Genomic DNA, 19,476 nt, shown 5'->3' with positions numbered 1-19,476 from the left:
GAAATTTGTTTTCTCACTGTTCTGGAGGCTAAAAGCCCATGTTGTCAGGGTCTTGGCTATGTCAAGTCCTTCCTTGTAGGTAGCCTTGGACATTGCTTGCTTTCTTGGTTTGTAGATGATCCTCACATGACTTCTGTCTTCCCCCATGTGTGTATATCTCTGTGTCTAATCTGCTCTTATATAACTCAGAAGTGATTAGGTTTAGGATCCACCCTACACTGGCAGGACCTCAACAGACAGATTGATTATATTACATTTGATTGCTTTATAGAAGGTGATTACATTACATTTCAATATATTACATTATATTACATCCACAGGAAATAGGGGATAGTATTCCAATATATATTTTGGGGAGACACAATTTAATTCATAGCATCTCCTTTGCTGTCCCCCTCCACTTCTTACAGATTAAAAAACTGAGACCCAAGAGGGAAAGTTATTGAAGCAGAAAGAGAATATTAAAATGTTAAAGCCAGGAATAAATCCTGTTCTCCTGAAACCCTGGGAAACCATAACAACAACAAAAACAAGGGTCCTAACAAGTCATTGTTTTGGAAGCATGAGTTTCTGTTTCCGATGATGGAAATTTGGCAATGGATATTGGTGATGGTTGCACAACATGGTTAATTTAATTGATATCACTAAATTTGTACATGTGAAATCAATAAATTGGCAAATGTGTTATGTATATTTTTACAACAATCAAAAAAAAAGGTCCTAACAAATCTAAACACCTTTATGACATTTATCTGGAAATGATAAGCTTTTTAAGTCATTCAGAAATTGTTTTGTGTTACACCCTCAATCCATCACTCTCCATTCACCGCAATCTTTCACTGTTCCTTTCCATCAGATACCAACTATGATTCAGTTAGGAAAAGATCGGTGACACCCAGTAGCAATATTGCTAGAAAACAAGAAGCCTTTTTTTTTGGCTGTAAGTTGAATAAGCTTTTCCTGGAGGGCAAATGCTAAAAAAAGATAAGCAGGTGAATCTCATATTTTTCTGAGAGAGAGAGCTGACTTTCCTTTTCTGTTAGATTTGCCATTTCATTGAATGTATATATGAATGTATATATTCTCTTTCTGCTTCAATAACTTTCCCTCTCGGGTCTCAGTTTTTTAATCTGTAAGAAGTGGAGGGGGCAGCAAAGGAGATGTTATGAATTAAATTGTGTCTCCCCAAAATACTTATTGGAATGAAATATATATTTCATTGAATGAGAATCTGTCCCAGGATTCTCCCTGAACTGTGGAAAAATCATTACTTCTATCTGTGCCTCAGTATGGATTATACCTTCAACATAAAGAAAACAGAAATCCTCAAAATTGGACTGATAAGCAACATCATGATAAATGGAGAAAATATTGACATTGTCAGGGATTTTACTTGGATCCACAATCAACACCCATCGAAGTAGCAGTCAAGGAATCTAACAACATATTTCATTGGGAAAATCTGCTACAAAAGACCTCTTTAAAGTGTTAAAAAGCAAAGATGTCACCTTAAGGACTAAGGTGTGCCTGACCCAAGCCATGGCATTTTCAATCACCTCATATACATGCAAAAGCTGGACAAAGAATAAAGAAGTCTGAAGAACAGATGCCTTTGAATTATGATGTTGGCAAAGAATATTGACTCTACCATGGAATGTCAGAGGAATGAACAAATGAGTCTTGGACGAAGTACAGCCAGAGTGCTCCTTAGAAGCAAGGATGGCGAGACTTTGTCTCACATACTGTTATGGGTTGAATTGTGTCCCACAAAATGTGTGTCTACTTGGCTAGGCCATGATTCCCAGTATAGTGTGAGTGTCCACCATTTTGTCATCAGATGTGATTTTCCTATGTGTTGTAAATCCTACCTCTATGATGTTAATGAGGCAGGATTAGAGGCAGTTATGTTAAGAGGCAGGGCTCAGTCTACAAGATTAGGCTGTCTCGAGAGATATAAAAGAGAGAAGCAAGCAGAGACACAGGGGGACCTCAAACCACCAAGATAGTAGTGCCAGGAGCCGAGCGTGTCCTTTGGACCTGGCATCCCTTCTCTGAGAAGCAACTAGTCCAGGGGAAGATAGATAACAAGGACCTTCCTCCAGAGTCGACACAGAAAGCCTTCCCCTGGACCTGGTGCCCTGAATTAGGACTTCTAGCTTATTAGACGCCCCCCCCCCCACCCCGTGTCTGTCTCTTAATCGTACTGTGGGGGCTTGCATGTTGCTGTAATGCTAGAAGCTATGCCACTGGTATTCAGATACCAGCAGGGTCACCTATGGAGGACAGGTTTCAGCTGACCTTCCAGACTAAGACAGACTAGGAAGAAGGGCCCAGCAGTCTGCTTATGAAAAGAATTAGCCAGTGAAAACCTTATAAATAGCAGCGGAACACTGTCTGATACAGCGCCGGAAGATGAGCACCCCAGGTTGGAAGGCACTCAAAAGAAGACTGGGGAAGAGCTGCTTCCTCAAAGTAGAGTTGACCTTAATGACGTGCATGGAATAAAGCTTTTGGGAACTTCATTTGCTGATGTGACATGACTCAAAATAGAAGAAACAGCTGCAAATATCCATTAATAATTGGAATGTGGAATGTATGAAGTATGAATCTAGAAAAATTGGAAATTGTCAAAAATGAAATGGAACTCATAAAGATCAATATCCTAGGCAATAGTGAGCTGAAATGGACTTGTATTGGCGGTTTTGAATTGGACTATCATAAGTCTCCTATGCAGGTGTCATGGGTTAAATTGTATCTCCCCAAAATATCTGTCAACTTGACTAGGTCATGATTCCTTTGTGTGATTGTATGATTGCCTACCATTTTATCTTCTGGTGTGATTTCCTTATGTGTTGTAAATCCTACCACTATGATGTAATAAGATGGATTAGTAGCAGTTATACTGATGAGGTCTACAAGACTGGATAGTGTCTTGAGCCAATCTCTTTTGAGATAGAAAGAAGTGAGTAGAGAGACATGAGGACCTCATACCACCAAGAAAGCAGCACTGGGAGAAGAGCACGTCTTTTGGACCTGAGGTTCCTGCATTGAGATGCTTCCAGACCAAGGACCTTCTTTCAGAGCCAACAGAGAGAGAAGGCCTTCTCCTGGATCTGGCGCCCTGAATTCAGACTTCTAGCCTATTGGACTGTGAGAGAATAAATTTCTCTTTGTTAAAGCCATCCGCTTGTGGTATTTATGTTACAGCCACAGTAGATGAGTAGAACACATACTTTGGACATGTTATCAGGAGAGACCAATTCATGGAAAAGGACACCCTGCTTGAACAAGTAGAGGGTCAGTGAAAAAGAGGAAGACACTTAAGTAGACAGATTGACACAGTGGCTGCAACGATGGGCTCAACCGTAGTAAAGATTGTGAGGATGGCATAGGACTGGGCATTGTTCTGTTGTGTATGGGATTGGTATGAGTCGGAACCAACTGGACAACACCTAATAACAACATCTGTGCCTCACTTTCCTCATGTGTAGCATGGGCTTCTGTGGTGCTGCTAATGACCTGTAAACGGGAAATACGGCAAAGAGTGTTCATAGATCCTTTTGGCCAGAAGTGTAAAACCACCGTCTGCCATGAGTTTTACCATAAGCATGACATTTTATTTAATATATGTTTTTTAAGGATGTCATTATGATTTCCATCTCTTTGTACTGCACCTCTCAACTAGTTCTATACTCAGGAGAGGTGGAAAGGGACATTCTTTGATCCTCTAAGACCCCAGCAGCTGGTCTCGGGGATAAATGGTAAAGAGACACATTGTCAACTTGCTGTCCCTCCCCATACACTGCCTACCTTCCTTTTGATTCTCCTTATGTGCTTCATTCAACAGATGGTTAAACAAACCTTCTCTAGGCCAGAGTCCAGTTCTACTGTCTGTTGTTCAAGGAGAAACATAAGTGAACTAACATTTTTCCACGTGCCTAAGACAGGCCAGGCCTTGTGCTGGGTACTTTACGTAATCTTATTTTTATTCTCATAACAAGTCCATTTTATTATCCCCAGATGATGAAACTGAAGCTTAGAGGTTAAGCCTCTTGCTCAAGGCCATAGATCTGCTGATTACAAAGCGCACACCTCTTCCATTTTGCCAGTGATTTTTAAAATGGAGTTTCTGGGCTGGTGGGGTGGTGGGTTCTGAAAAGGTACCTTAGGAACCATAGTGGGAAAGATAGGGAGAGAGAGGGGGAGGCCAGCTTTGCAGGATCCCAATCCCTCCTCTCTACTTCAGCCTCAGACACAGTGCATTTTATCTGTTTTATATAACTTATTGTATCTGTTCTAGCATGTATTTATTGCTCCAGATTTGAACATTTCTGTGATATCAAAAGAAACTCACCATCCAATTCTGTTTTCCCAGCCAAGTTTTATTAAACCGATGGTACATTTTATAGCCAATGCCATCTTAAGGTCAAGTAATAGGTCATGAGCATTCCATGTAAAAATTATTTGCACCCCTACCTCACACCGTATTAAAAAAAATTAACTTAAAATGGATCAACAACCTAGATATAGGACCCCAAATCATAAAAATCTTAGAAGAATACATAGGGGTAAATTTTCATGATCTTGAGTTTGGCAATGGATTCTTGGATATGACAGCAAAGTACAGGCAACCTAAGGAAATTAGATAAGATGACCTCATCAAAGTTAAAAACTTTTGTGCATCAAAGGACATTATTAAAAAAGGAAAATACAATCTATAGAATGGGAGAAAATGTTTGCAAATCCTCTATATGATAAGAGTCTAGTATCCAGAGTTTACAAAAAAAACCTATAACTCAACAACAAAAAGACAACTCAATTAAAAAATGGGCAAAGAACTGAATGGACAATTCTTCAAAGAACTGTAAATGGCCAGTAAGCACATGGAAAGATGCCCAAGGCTGTTTGTCATTAGGGAAATGCAAATCAAATCTAAAATGCAGTATTACTTCAAACTCACTAGTATGGCTACTACCCAAGAGAAAAAAAAGAAAAAAGGAACGTAACAAGTAACGACAAGGATGTGGAGAAATTGGAACTCTCTTACATTGCTGGTGGGAATGTAAAATGCTACAGGTGCTGTGGGAAACAGTTTGGCAGTTTCTCGAAAAAATTAAACATTGCACTATCATATGACCCAGCAATCCCACTCCTGGGTACATAACCCAAAGAATGAAAACAGACACCCAAACAAATATATGTACATGTGTATTTGTAGCAGCACTATTAACCATAGCCAAAAGGTGAAAACCACCCAAACATCCATGAACAGATGAATGGATAAACAAATTGTACTATATTTATACAATGGAATATTATTTAGCCAGAAAAACGAATGAAGTACAGATACATTCTCCGACATAGATGAACCTCAAAAACACTATGCTAAGTGCTAAGTAAGTCAGACACAAAAGGCCACATTGCATTTATGTGAAACATCCAGAATATCTGCGGGTAAATCTATAGAGATAGAATGCAGATCAGTGGTTGTCAGGGCTAGGGGAGGAGAACACGGGGAGTAACTACTTAATGGGTGTAGGGTTTCCTTTTCAGGTGATGAAAATGTTTTGGAATTAAATAGAGGTGGTGGTTGCACAGCACTGTGAATGTACTACATGCCACTAAATTGTTCACTTTACAGTGATTAACTTTATGTTATGTGAATTTCACCTCAATACAAAAATTATTTGTAAAATATTTTTATATTTAAACAAAACAAAAAGATGTGAATGACAGGCCCTGAACGGCATTATACCACTGCTCCCTTTCCCATGCCCACCCAACCCACATTCTACTCCCACCTCCCCACCCTCCACTGAGCTCCAGGTCTTTTCTTCTCTGCTTTCCTCATTGAAATTTCCTGGCTTGTGGCCCAGGCCCTCAGAGTCCTGGGCTCTTGCTTTGTTCTATAGTCTTATAAACAACATTTATAGTGACGGCTCATTGACTGAGGATGACATCATAGATTCATGGTTATTAGAGAATTTTGTTCTAATTCCTCCTTTACAAATAGGAAAACTGAGGTCCAGATTTATTAGGAAAAGTACTTCATTCCAAGTGTGCAAACAGGATGGCAAGAAAGGACTAGGCACAAGTGGTAAGAAAAGAGAGAAATGGGGAGTTCAGCAGAAGTAGGGTATCAGATAGGAAATGCTGGTCCCCACAAACCCTATATCTACTGGGAGGGACATGGGGTTTCCTACTGCACGTGGAATGGAGATTTAGGCCTATTTTATCTGATCTCAAAAAAACAGGATGGCCTCAGCTGACCATTATGTTATGGTTAATTACAGGTTGCACTCTTTTTTGATTAACTATTTAAAATGTGATGTGATATTGTGTGCAATTATTTATATTTTTAGTTTTCTTTTAAAATTTTAAGATTACCCTCTAAAATGTAAAAAAATCATAAAATCTTTGAAAATGGGTGAAGGAACACATGGCAAAGACATATGTCTGTTTATGTATGTGTTAAAGCCTGCCACAATGACTGTGAATATGTCTATTCCTCTTTTTAGTTCTGTCAATTTTTGCTTTATGTATATTTGAGGCTATATTATTAGATGTTTATAAATTTAGAATTGTTATATCTTCCTGGTAGATTTCATTTTCATCATTATGAAATATCCCTTTTTACCTCTTGTAATGCTTCTCGTTTTAAAGCCTGTATTTTCTGGTACTAGTGGAGCTGCACCGGCTTTCTTTTGGTTAGTGTTTGCATTATATATCCTTTTCTTTCTTGTCATTTTCCTTTTTTGTATTTTTAAAGCATATCTCTTATAAGCAGCATATAGCTGTTGCTAGTTTTTTTTTCTTTTAATCTAGTCTGATTAAACTTTTAATTGGAGTATTTAGTCTAGTTATATTTAATGTAATTATTGACATATTTGGTATGTGTGTTTAATTTGTAATTTATCAAGATATGAGTACTGGCCCTTCATTATGTTTTGAAACTCTGATCTTGATTTTGTCTCCACTGCTAGAAAGTAGAACTGATGCAGCCATAATACAATATAAATTTAGAGAAACATAAGTGAGTAACCCTTCCTAGAAAGTGTTTGCATTGTCACAGCTGCCAGTGATGCCAGTAACCTGAATGAAAAAATGGCAGAAATTTTAGCAGAACATGGACAGATGAGCTTTCTTCTGCCTGGAACTCATCTTGAGAGTGTGAACTCACTCAGAGACAGCCCTGACTAGGATGATGGAGTGCCAGAAAAGTTCAACTGAAAATAAAAATTCTCTAATGTTCCTTCTCTTGCTTCGTTTCTGATTTCCATATTTGCTATTGGTGAGAGATACTATTTTAAAGCAGAAAAGACCAGACTCTAAGCTTCATAAATCAAAAACCAAACCTGTTGCTGTCGAGTTGATTCTGACTCATAGCAACCCTGTATGACAGACTGGAACTGCACCATAGGGTTTCCAAGGAGTGCCTGGTGGATTCGAACTGCCAACCTTTTGCTTAGTAGCTGTAGCTCTTAATCACTACACCACCAGGGTTTTCAAGCTTCATCAAAGTAGGGACTATAACTATCTTCTACCACTCGTCCTTCATTTTGTCATACTGTTGTGGCTTGTGTGTTGCTACTATCCTGGAAACTATGCCACCATTGTTTCATATAGCAGCAGGGTTACCCATGGTGGACAGATTTCAGCAGAGGTCTCAGACTAAGACAGACTAGGAAGTAGGACCTGGCAATCTACTTCTGAAAAAAATTGGCCAGTGAAAATCTTATGAATAGCAGCAGAACATTGTCTGATATAGTGCCAAAAGATGAGCCCCTCAGGTTGGAAGGCATTTGAAATATGACTGAGGAAAAGCTGCCTCCTCAAAGTGGAGTTGGCTTTAATGACCTGGCTAGATAAAGCTTTTGTGACCTTCATTTGTTGATGTGGCATGACTCAAAATGATAAGAAAGAGATGCAAACATCCATTAATAATTGGAATGTGGAATGTACGAGGTATGAATCTAGGAAAATTGGAAGTCATCAAAAATGAAATGGAACATATAAAGATTGATAACCTAGGCATTAGTGAGCTGAAATGGATTGGTATTGGCCATTTTGAATTGGCCATACCTATGGTCTACTATGCTGGGTATCTTAGGTTGGGTTCTCTAGAGAAGCAAAACCAGTGAAGGATCTATATGTACATGTATATGTATGTAGATATACGTGTGTGTGTGTGTGTGTGTGTGTGTGTGTGTGTGTGTGTGAGTGTGTGTGTATATATATCAAGGAAATGTCTCACACTGTTGTAGAAGCTGGAAAATTCCAAGTCCGTGGGTCAGCCTGGAGGCTACTCCTGACTCACATAGCTGCAGGGGCTGGTGAACCCAAGATCCACAGGTCAGACAGTAGGCTGCTGGCACAGAGCTGTGAAGGCTGACAAATCCAATATCAGCAGGTAAGAAGGCAGGCTGCTGGCCCAAGTCTCAAGAACTGGAGTTTAGATGCTGATGAGCCGAATGTAGGATACAGAGTAGAGCAAAAGTCCACGAGACTTACCAGAAAGTCCACATATATTGGATGCAGGACACATCTCCAAGGAAACTCCCTTTCAACTGATTGGCTACTCACAGCATATTCCATCATGAAGGTGATCACATTATATCAGATTTCATCATGGAGGTGATTACATCATTATACAATTGACAAACTACATCATAACTGCCAAAACACAGAATCATGGCCCAGCCAAGTTGACGTACAACCTCAGTGATCACACCAGGAATGACAAATATCTCACCTACTTTAGACATGTTATCAAGAGGGATCAGTCCCTGAAGAAGGACATCATACTTGGTGAAGTAGAGGGTCATCAAAAAAAGAGGGAGATCCTCTATGAGATGGATTGACATGGTGGCTACAACAATGGGCTCAAACATAGCAACCATTGTGAGGATGCCATGGGACCAGTCAATGTTTTGTTCTGTTGTGCATAGGGTTGCTATGAGTTGGAATCGACCCGAGGCCACCTAACAACAACATAACTGTCCTGCTAACTACTTTTCCCCTTATTCTTGGCTCTGATTAAATTCTCATTACATATTTGTTGAATGAATATAATGAGTAACACAAAGTATGCAGCTTAAAGATTTCATATCTCAGCTGTTCATATCTGACCTTAGACAATTAAATTCCTCTCTCTGGACTTTAGTCTGTCTGTAAAATGAGGAAGTTGGATGATTCCCAAAATGTGAGATGCAATCCTCTAGAACGGAAATAAGATGATGTTAGAAATGGAATCACATAGTGAAAAAGTTATTTCCTTTCTAATTTTCTTTCAATAATTGTTCATTTCAAAAAGAAAGTCTTACTTTTGTAGTGTTGCTGTTAGTCTTCATGGAGTTGATTCCACCGACTCATCTGGACCCATGTGTTACAGAGTAGAACTGCTTCATAGGGATTTCTTGGCTGTAATCTTTGCTGTTTGTTGTTGTTAGGCACCATCGAGTCAGTTCCTACCCATAGTGACCCCATGTACAATAGAATGAAACACTGCCCGGTCATGTACCAGCCTCACAAACATTGCTATGTTCGAGCCTGCCTTTGCAGTCACTGTATCAATCCGTGTTCTTGAGGGTCCTCCTCTTTTTCACTGTAAATTGTTAATATTTCTTACTTACTTGCTAGCACCCCATTTTAAAATATGTTCCATTTTTCCCAAAACATAACAGGTCTCATGTTCAGAGCCTTGCCCAAAATAATTAGAATTTAATGACACATTTTCATTTTGTTCATTTTGCACAGTCACCTTTACTTCATGGCAAATGATATTGTTTATGATATGTATATAAAATTTCCTTTGTTGATTGTCTTAGACTGGGTTCTCTTGAGAAGCAAAACCAGTAAAGTGTATAAATATATATCGAGATTTAATATCAAGGAAACAGCTCACGCAATTGTAGGGGTTGGGACGTCCCAAGTCCTTGGATCAGGATAGAGCCCTTTCCCAACAATTCACGGAGCCGCAGAAGCTGGTGAATCCGAAGTGAGCAGGTCGGAGAGCAGGGATCCCGCTCACAGGTTGTGACTGTTGAGGAATCCCCAAGGTCGGCAGGCAAGACCGCAAGGTTTCTCCTGAGTCACGTAGCTGCAGGAGCTGGTGAACCCAAGATAGGCAGGTGGGGGAGCAGGGCTTTTGCTCACAGGCCATGAAGATCAACAAATCCCAAGATGGACAGGTAAGCTGCTAGCTCAAGTCCCAAGAACCAGAGGTCAGACAAGAGATAGCTGCTGGATCCAGGACAAGCCAACAACCTTTGCAAGGCGAGCAAGAAGGAAGTAGGCAGCGGAAGGTGGAGAGATGAAGGCTGAGAGGGGCGGTGAGCTGCTACAGGCCCCACCCCCCCGGTACCACTCAGCGGATTCCATCATGGGCGTGATCACATATCAGATTTCAACAAGGAAGTGATCACAACATTATACAACTGCCAAAACACTGAAAATCATGGCCCAGCCAAATTGACACACGATCTTAACCATCGCATTGATAATTCCATTTAACTTTTAAAAGTGTGTCAAAGGAAAATACAGTGTAGATGCCAATGAGTGTGGTATGTGGATAGAACAAAATTCCTGAAGATGGTATGCTGTAGGCGGCATTTGCCAATGTTTTAGCATCTGGATATCTGAATTCCACCTTGTTTGGAAGGCATACTGCAGTGGGTGAGTGAGTCCTCATGGAAGGCAGCTTGACCCTCATTCTATGAACACTGATGAGGACAGGCACTGCCTTTGTCTGCTCCATGGCTGCTACGTTAGCGCCGGTGTTCTCCCAGGGTTTTATATCTTGGAGTGGTGCGGTGATACAAAGATTCACAGTTGTGGTGGGAGATTCAAAAGTTTAGCAGCAAATATCTACTAAAACAAAGTATATGCCTACCTTAAACCAATTGCCGTCAAGTTGACTCTGACTCGTGGTAACCTCATGCTGTTCTACTCACAGTGCAGAACGAGCTCCATAGGGTTTTCTGGGGCTGATTTTTCCGGAAGTGAATCACTAGACCTTTCTTCCAAGGCCCCTCTGAGTGTACTTGAACTCTCAAACTTCTGGCTAGCGGCTGAGCACACTAACCATTTGTACCACCCAGGGACTTCGTGCCTACCTTATGACCTGGCAATTCTTAAGAGAAATTAGTACATATGTTCTCCAAAAGACAAGCATGTCCATTTTCTTAGGAAATTTCCATATCATAACCAAAAGGTAGAAACATTCCAAATGTTCATAAAAGGTAGAATGGATAAAAAAAACATTTCAGTATCATCATGCAACAGAATACTACATGGCAATAAAAGAAAAAAGAACTATGAGTTAGTACAACCAGCAACCACAGGGAGAAATCTCACAGACGTAATGAGAGAAAAACAAACAGCCAGGCACAAAAGAGTACATGAGAGTAGATATTGCATGGTTTCATCTAGGTGAAGTTCAAAAATGGGCAAAACTAATCCATGATAATGGAGATCAGAAAAGTGATTATTTTGCAGGGGGTTTTTGTATTGACTGGGAGGGGTATAAGGAAGCCTTTTGAAGCATTAGAAATATTCTGCATTTTTCACAGGGCAGTGGTTATACAAGTACAGACGTATTTGAGATACACAGAGATTTTGCACTTAACTATATGTAAGTTGTACTATAATTAAAAAGTCTAATAGAGTAGTGTTCAGAGTTGGCATTACCGGTAGCCACACTCGCTAATCTGACTCTTGCTGTGACCTGCCCTTGGCTGTGTTCTCAGCTGCCAGCCTCCTCCGGTCTCTGCCTGTTGTCCGAGCCTGGTTCTCTAGCCTGTCTGTTGTTCCCTGGGCAGCCTGCTGTTTGCCAATAGGTTCTTTTTACGCTCAGGTTAGCCTGAGTCAGTCTCTGCTGTTTGCAGTCAAGTCCCCTGACTGGTCCACCTGTGAATAATGCAGGCTGAGATTACTGCTTCCACTTCTAGCCAATTGTTGTGCTGCTGGATGCGATTCCACCCAGTGCCCAAGCAGCTCCCTAAAAACCTGGTGAGCTTAGAGATGCTTTCAGGTTGGGAGATGTCACTGTCTTCCTGGCTCTTATCTCAGCCATAACATAAGCATTAAAAAGTCCTACCAAAGTTTTAGGAATTCCTGAGTGGTGCAAATGGTTAAGTGCTTGACTACTGGGGAACTCACTGAGAGCCACCTTGAAAACCAGGCCTGGATATCTGTTTCTGAAAGGCTGCAGCCTTCAGAACCCTACGGAGCAGTTCTACTCTGCACGCCTGGGGTCACCATGAGTTGGAATCGACTCAAAGGCAACAAAAACCACCACCACCACCACCACCATCACCAAGATTTTAGCAGATTTTTTTTCTTACTTGTGTATTTACCAAAACTAAAAAAAAAAAAAAAAGTGCTACTAAGTTTTGATATTTACCAAGATCATTTTAATGGTTTAATAAATTATTAATTATCAAGTTACTTCCATTTTTCTCCCTGTTTTTTTTTGTTTTTTCCCGTGGTGGCCCTGCTTCCTTGGCGACCTAAGCCATTTCAAACTAGCATGTGCCCCAGGTCTGGAAAACAGGATCAAATAAGACAGCAATTGTGATTGCATTTTGTGAGTTGTAAAGAGCTGAGATACATAAAAGGCATTATTATTAGTTTTAAAAAGGCAAAGGAAATTGATGTATGAAATGCTCAGTTGGTTTGAAACATTAAAGTCTTTAAAACCACGCTTTACAAGGCTGTCTAATTGCAAAAGCTATAAACCCTTTGGGAAAATAACCATTAAAAAAGACATGGCATTTCAAAATGTAACACACGTCAGGACCAACTATCTCATGATGGTTATTGTAGCAGAGCTGTTGCTTTGGTTTAATGGGACATTTTACAAATACGATTAGATCTTTAGACTCTGGCAGAATAAAGCACAAAAGGGAGATAACAGGTATATTGGAAGCTAATGTTACATAAGGAGATGATTTTGGTGAACTTCATTTGAATCAGGGTGACTCACAATCATATAATTAGACACTTCGATTTAAACATGAAATGCAGCAAATTACGCAAGTAGCAAACTGCATCTCTCCCTAGTATTTTTTAATGAAATACATTAACGAGACATTGACATTACATTTTTTTCCCCAGACAACAAGTTGTGATTACTTGATAACCCGATGTCTGCAAACACTTCCTGTTATATGGAAGCAAGAGCACTTAGGATATGTTATGGATTGAATCGTGTGTCCCGTAAAGATATGTTGAAGCCCTAATCCCTGTATCCGTGAATATGACTGTTTGGAGACGGGGTCTTTGAAGATGTTATTGGTTAGGTTAACATGAGGTCATACTGGAGTAGGGTGGGTCCTAAGCCTATGTGACTGGAGTCCTGATGAAAGAGGAGAAGATATACAGGGACAGGAAGAAGAGTAAGGATACCACGTGAGGCTGTAGCTGCAAGGCAAGGAACACCTGGAGCTACCAGATGCTAGAAGAGAGGCATGCAGCTGATTCTCCCTCAAAGCTTCAGAGAGTCAACATGGCTGACACCCTGATCTCAGACTCCCAGCCTCCAGGACCGTGAGACAATAAATTTCTGCCCTTAAGGAAGAATGAAGAAAACTAAAGATACAAAGGAAAGATTAGTCCAAAGGACTCATAGACCACATCTAGCAAGGCCTCCACACCAGACTGAGTCCAGTACACTGAGATGGTGCCTGGTTACCACCACTGACTGCTCTGACAAGGATCACAATAGAGAGTCCTGGACAGAGCTGGAGAAAAATGCAGAAAAAAATTCTAACTTAAAAAGAAAGACCAGGCTTGCTGGTCTGACAGAGACCGGAGAAACCCTGAGAGTATGCCCCCCGGACACACTTTCAGCTCAGTAATGAAGTCACTCCTGAGGCTCACCGTTCAGCCAAAGATTGGACAGGCCCATAAGGGGCACATCAGCCCAGGGGCAGGGACAAGGAGGCAGGAGGGAACAGGAAAGCTGGTAATAGGGAAACCAAGGTTGAGAAGGGAGAGTGCTGCCATGTGGTGGGGTTGTTAACCAATGTCATAGAACAATGTACGTACTATTTAATAAGAAGCTAGTTTGTTCTGTAAACCTTCATCTAAAGTACAACAAAAGATTTTAAAAAAAGTTTCTGTTCTTATAAACCCTTCATTTTGAGGCATTTTTTATAGCAGCTCTAGGAAATCAATACAGGGTATCGGATCCTTTCTCCTGTATTCACTCACCCTTCCTTGAGGTCTTGGTCTCCTAGGGCACTCATACACAACATAGCCTTGCATCCTGGAGGATCCTAAGGAGTCACATCCATAGTGTATTATGGGAACTGCTCATACAGTTGCTGGGATGTATTGGAGGGGCCTTTGTTCGCAGGACTTCCCTGCATTCTGACCCTCTGCTCCCCACTGATGTCAGTGTCAAAATCTCAGAGTGATGTCTTGTCTCTAGAATCCTGGGTGGGGAAATACATGCTCAGAAGAAAAATAAATCAGAGCAATGGTGACAGGGGATGTTGAGAGGGTTTAAAATTTAAAATAAGGTGGTCAGGGGAGGCCTCACTGAGAAAGTGACATTTGGGCAAAGGCCAGACTTTGGAGGGCTTTGTGGCCGTGGGAAGGCTCTGGTTTGCTGAAAAAGAAGTGATGGGAGTTACTGAGATGGGGACAGATGTCTTCTGTGCTGGCAATGCTAGCAAGCTTTGGCCAGTCACTTGGCCTCTGTAGGCCTCAGTTTCCTCATCTGAATAATAATGGTTCCTGCCTCAAAAGAGTTGTTGTGACCTTTAAAAGAGTTAATACATGTACAAATAACATTCTTTCGTTGAATCTGTCCACACATGTTTATTGAGTGCCTTAGAAGCTAGGATGGTGAGACTTAGACTTGCTTACTTTGGACATGCCACCAGGAAAGACCAATTTCTAGAAAAGGACATCACGTTTGGTGAAGGAGAGGATCAGCAAAAACAAGGGAAACCCTCAATGAGATGGATTGACGCAACAGCCACAACAATGACCTCAGACATACCAATGGTCACGAAGGTGGCGTGGGACTGGGCAGTGGTTTGTTCTGCTCTATGTAAGGTCATCATGGGTGATAGTCGACTCAATGGCAATAACAACAGCAACACTATGTGCCACTGACTGTACCTGGACATAAAAAATGCAAACTAACATTGGTGAATATTGTAATTTTTACAAAGAGACAAGTTGGCAGGTGGGTTTTGTCGTATCTGTTTTCAAAACGGCAACTGCAGCATCTGAGGCCTGATTCATTGGGGACCATTGGAGTGAAGCAGTTGCATGCATAAATTACAGGTTTCTATTCCCTCTGTGACCTCAAGAGGCCATAAATCTCACTCAGCCTGAGGTCATCTGGTTGGAGTGCAGATTTTATGGAAAACGTGATACTATACAATCAATGACACAGTTGCCATCACGGATTCCATGATACAAGAGCTTGTTCCCTCAAATTTCCAGTGGGAGCCACTTGCTGGATTTTCTTACCTTAAGCTTGGTGCAGGATCCCAACAGGGAGCTCCAAAGCATGGGAGAAAGGAGCCCTTATGGTGACAGTATCCCAGGGCTGGAAGTTTCCCTGAAAAGGTCAGCAAATTCATAATCTGCTTGGGTCATCTCAGTCCAAGACAGATGCATTAAGTTTGGAGAGATAGATGGCTGCCTACACTGATTAGTGAAAAAATCCCTCCAGGTCTCGGGATTGATGTGTCTTCCCTAGATGAGTCATCGGAATTCAGTCCTTTTCCGATTCAACCAAATCTAATTCAGTGCCTACTAGGCACTAGACACGGTGCTGGGCATTGGAGTATCAAAATGAATTAGAGCCTTTGCCCTTGAGGAGCCCACTGTCTACCAGGCGAGACGCACACACACAAGCAATGATAATGCGCCCTGACAAGGGTTATAAAGGAGACAGGCAGAAGGTGCCGTGGGAAAACAGAGAAGACAAAATAATTCGTCTTCGGGTGTATGTTCTGAAGTGGTGTCTGTGAGTTAACGAGGGCTCCAAATGCTTCCAAGGCACCATGGATTGTAAGCCGTTCTCCGACTTAATAACAGCTTTCAGGTAAACAATAAGCAGTAGCGCCATGATAAATGGCCACATCAATTATAAGATGCAGTCTCCAGTACAGAAATGTTAGCATTTTGAAAATATGCTGTTTGAACTCTCTTTCTGCTGAACACAGGATCTCCTACACCTGGATAAAAAAAAGATCAGGGCCGAACATAGGGGTGAGCGGGACGAGCCCAGGGGCCCAGTTTCTTGCTTAGAGAGATCTGAAAGCAAGGGGGACCCAGTAGGAAGGCACTAGAATACCACTAGCCAGTGCTAGAGATGTAAGAAGATGGAGGATTTCTCAGAACTCCTTCCAAAGAGAACACAGTTGCAAAAGGGTTGTAAGAAAAGATGCTTTTGGGGGCCTTCTGGGACAGAGCTCCAAAACACATGCTCAGGCTGCTCACTGCCTTTCAAGGAGCTGTGACTGGGTCAGTTCGGGGCTGTGGTTTTGCAAAGCAGGATGTTCAAGTTCAGGGCTAGAACCTAATTTGCTGTGGACAATAGGGGACAGGCTGGGGCTGCCGCCCTCAGGGCCCCCTCTCTGTTCTCCCCCCTCCTCTAACTAAGTGTTGGACGAAAATCTAAGGACTATGTATTTGAAGTGGCATGAGATATTTGCCTGTCTGCAGGCCTCATTTGTTTCTATCCTGCTCTGGCTGAAAGGCAGAAACCAAAGTCAACAGGCGCAACAGGCAGCATGGATGAATTGTTAACCCAGAGAGGCTGGGCTGGGAGGCGAAACTGGAAGAGGGGCTGTGAGACTCGGGACAGAGTCACCAGGGCAGAGCAGGGGATTCACGATGGAGGTGTGACGAGGGCCTGGAGCTGTTACTTCTGGCTTTGGAGCCTACTGCAGGGGCTTCGCAGGGCCACTGGTGACCTCCCTCACAGTGGGAAAGAGCTGTTCGGGGTGCTGAAGCTATTTAGCCCACATCCACACTTTGATAGGTGAGCTTTGGAGCTTCTTAATCACTGGAGATCTGCTTCTGCAAAAACCAGCTATTGAAAACCCTATGGGGTATAGCTCTACTCTGACACACGGAGGGTTGCCATGAGTCAGAGAAGACTTGATGGCAACTGGCTGCTAATCAACAGGTTGGAGTCACCCAGAGGTGACTTGGAAGAAAGACCTGACAATCTACTTCAGAAATACCAGCTGTTAAAAACTCTATAGAGCACAGTTCTACTCTGACGCTCATGGGGTCATCATGAGCTGGGGTTGAATCAACAGCAACCGGTAATTTCCAACTAGTGGATCATCTTTTCTTTTATCAACTGCCTCTCTGAGTCGTTGCCTTTACCAGAAGCATGTATGTGTGTTTGGAGGTGGAGGAATTTGGGGTAAGGAGTGGAGAAGGGAGCAAAATATGGGACAGAAAGATCACTTTGGGTCACAGCATCTTGGAGACTTCCCTAACAGGAATTGGGGGTCTTGGGTAATTGAAAGTCATTGATCATTGTGGTTAAGAGCCCAGGATTTTGACTCCATAGTCCTCTGTTTGGCTCTTGACTCTGGCATTGACCTGTGTGACCTTGGGCAATTTATGTAATCTCTCTGCAGTTTCAGTCCCCTGGTCTGTAATATTTTTTTTGCAAGAATGCTGAACAAAGTAAATGAAGTAATGCTTTATAGAAAGTACAGAATTGCCCCTAGCACACAGCAAATGCTTAGTGAATGTTGCTGTTGTATGCCACTGAGTCACTTCTGGCTCACTATGGCCCTACAGGACACAGTAGAACTGCCCCATAGGGTTTCCTAGGTTGTAACCTTTACAGGAGCACATTGCCGCACCTTTCTTCTGAGGAGCAGCTGGTGAATTCAAACTGCCTACCTTTCGGTTAGCAGTCTAGCACTTAAGCACTATACCACCAGGGCTCCTTGCTTAGTGAACAGTATCATTGTTGTTATTATAATAACTACATTAATGTATTAATGTGTGACTCATTTTGGGCCCTTTGGTTAAAATCAAATGCTAAACCAACTGCACCGTGCAGCCAAGGGGCCAACAGACCCCACCATGAATTCCCAAGCCAGACAAGCTTTTCACTGAAATCTAAGATGAAGTGCAAAGACCCAAGCTCCCCTGTTTTCTTACTGAAAAATCTTGAGCAACTCTCTTGAATTCCCTGAGTGTATTTTCTTATCTAACAAATGGGGATGGCAGTTCACACCCTGCTCCTTTCCAGGAATATTGTAGTTTTTATATCTATGTGATGGTTTTTCCAACGGATAGGGGCTGCTCCAACAAGCAGAAACACCACTGTGGCCTTGTCTGGTTGCCCTCTTGCACCATATCCAGGGTCAGAGAGTTCTGAGGGTTCAGGCTGAACAGCACCTTCCAGCCCAGGAGGCTCTCGGCACTGAGACTTTTGCTTAAAACAGAATAACCCAGTCCCCAGAGCTGGGAAGCTACACTGTGACCCTCTTCCCTGGAGTGTATCTTATCAGATAGAATTTCTATCTTGCTCCTCCGGTCAAGACTTTCTCCCTACCGCCTATAACTGGCTTATAGTAGGCAGTAGATATTTACTGAATGAATCTTTATTGAATGAATCAATGAATAGATTAACCTATGCATTCATTTATCCATCCATCTGTTCAATAAACACATGTGGCCCATAGAAGATTTGTTAGTGTGTGGATGCTCCCAGCCTCTCTCTGGAATCTTTCACAGCCCTAGCCACCTGCTCACGTCAATCCCTTCCACTTCCTTTCAAGGGAGGATTACACCTTTGCCACATACAGACACATATACACACACATGCACATGCACACTCACCAAGTTCACTATAAATAATACTTGTAGTGAATGCTATGCTGGACTGTTGTACAAAGTGCCATGGGGGGAGCCAAGGAAGGCTTCACAGAAGTGATATCATTTGAGCTGGGCCTTGAAGGGGAAGTTTATCAGGAGGGGGAAGAGGGCCAGAAGCTTGAGAAATTCATAGCCTAAAAAGAGACATAAATATGTATTTCATGTATAAATATTAATATTCATATGTAACATGGGAAATGCTGTAATGAGCATATGAATAAGATGCCTTGGGAATAAGGAAGGAGGGGCTGAATATGCCTCTGGGAGTCAGGGAGAATTCACAGTGACCCTTGACCTGGGTTTTGAAGGATGAATAGGAGTTTACTTGGTGAAGATAGTGAGGAAGGGCATTGGAATCTAGGTAGAAGGAACACTGTGTGCAAAGACCTGGAGGTCCCAGCACTTTGGTCCCTGTGGTTGGGCTGCATAGCATTGCTGAAGCTTCATCCGGGCCTGGCCAGCCCTGAGCAGTTGGCTCTGTGGTGTTTCAAGAGTGGAGGAGAACAGCCCAGAGTTCTTTGTCACAATAAGTACTATTCTCAGTGATGGATACACCCAATTCCTTTCTGGTGATGAACAATGTCACGTAGCGAGGTT

The sequence above is a fragment of the Elephas maximus genome, chromosome 15 (genome assembly GCF_024166365.1).
Source record: "Elephas maximus indicus isolate mEleMax1 chromosome 15, mEleMax1 primary haplotype, whole genome shotgun sequence".
Lineage (NCBI taxonomy): Eukaryota > Metazoa > Chordata > Mammalia > Proboscidea > Elephantidae > Elephas > Elephas maximus.
This window is presented reverse-complemented; position numbering follows the sequence as displayed.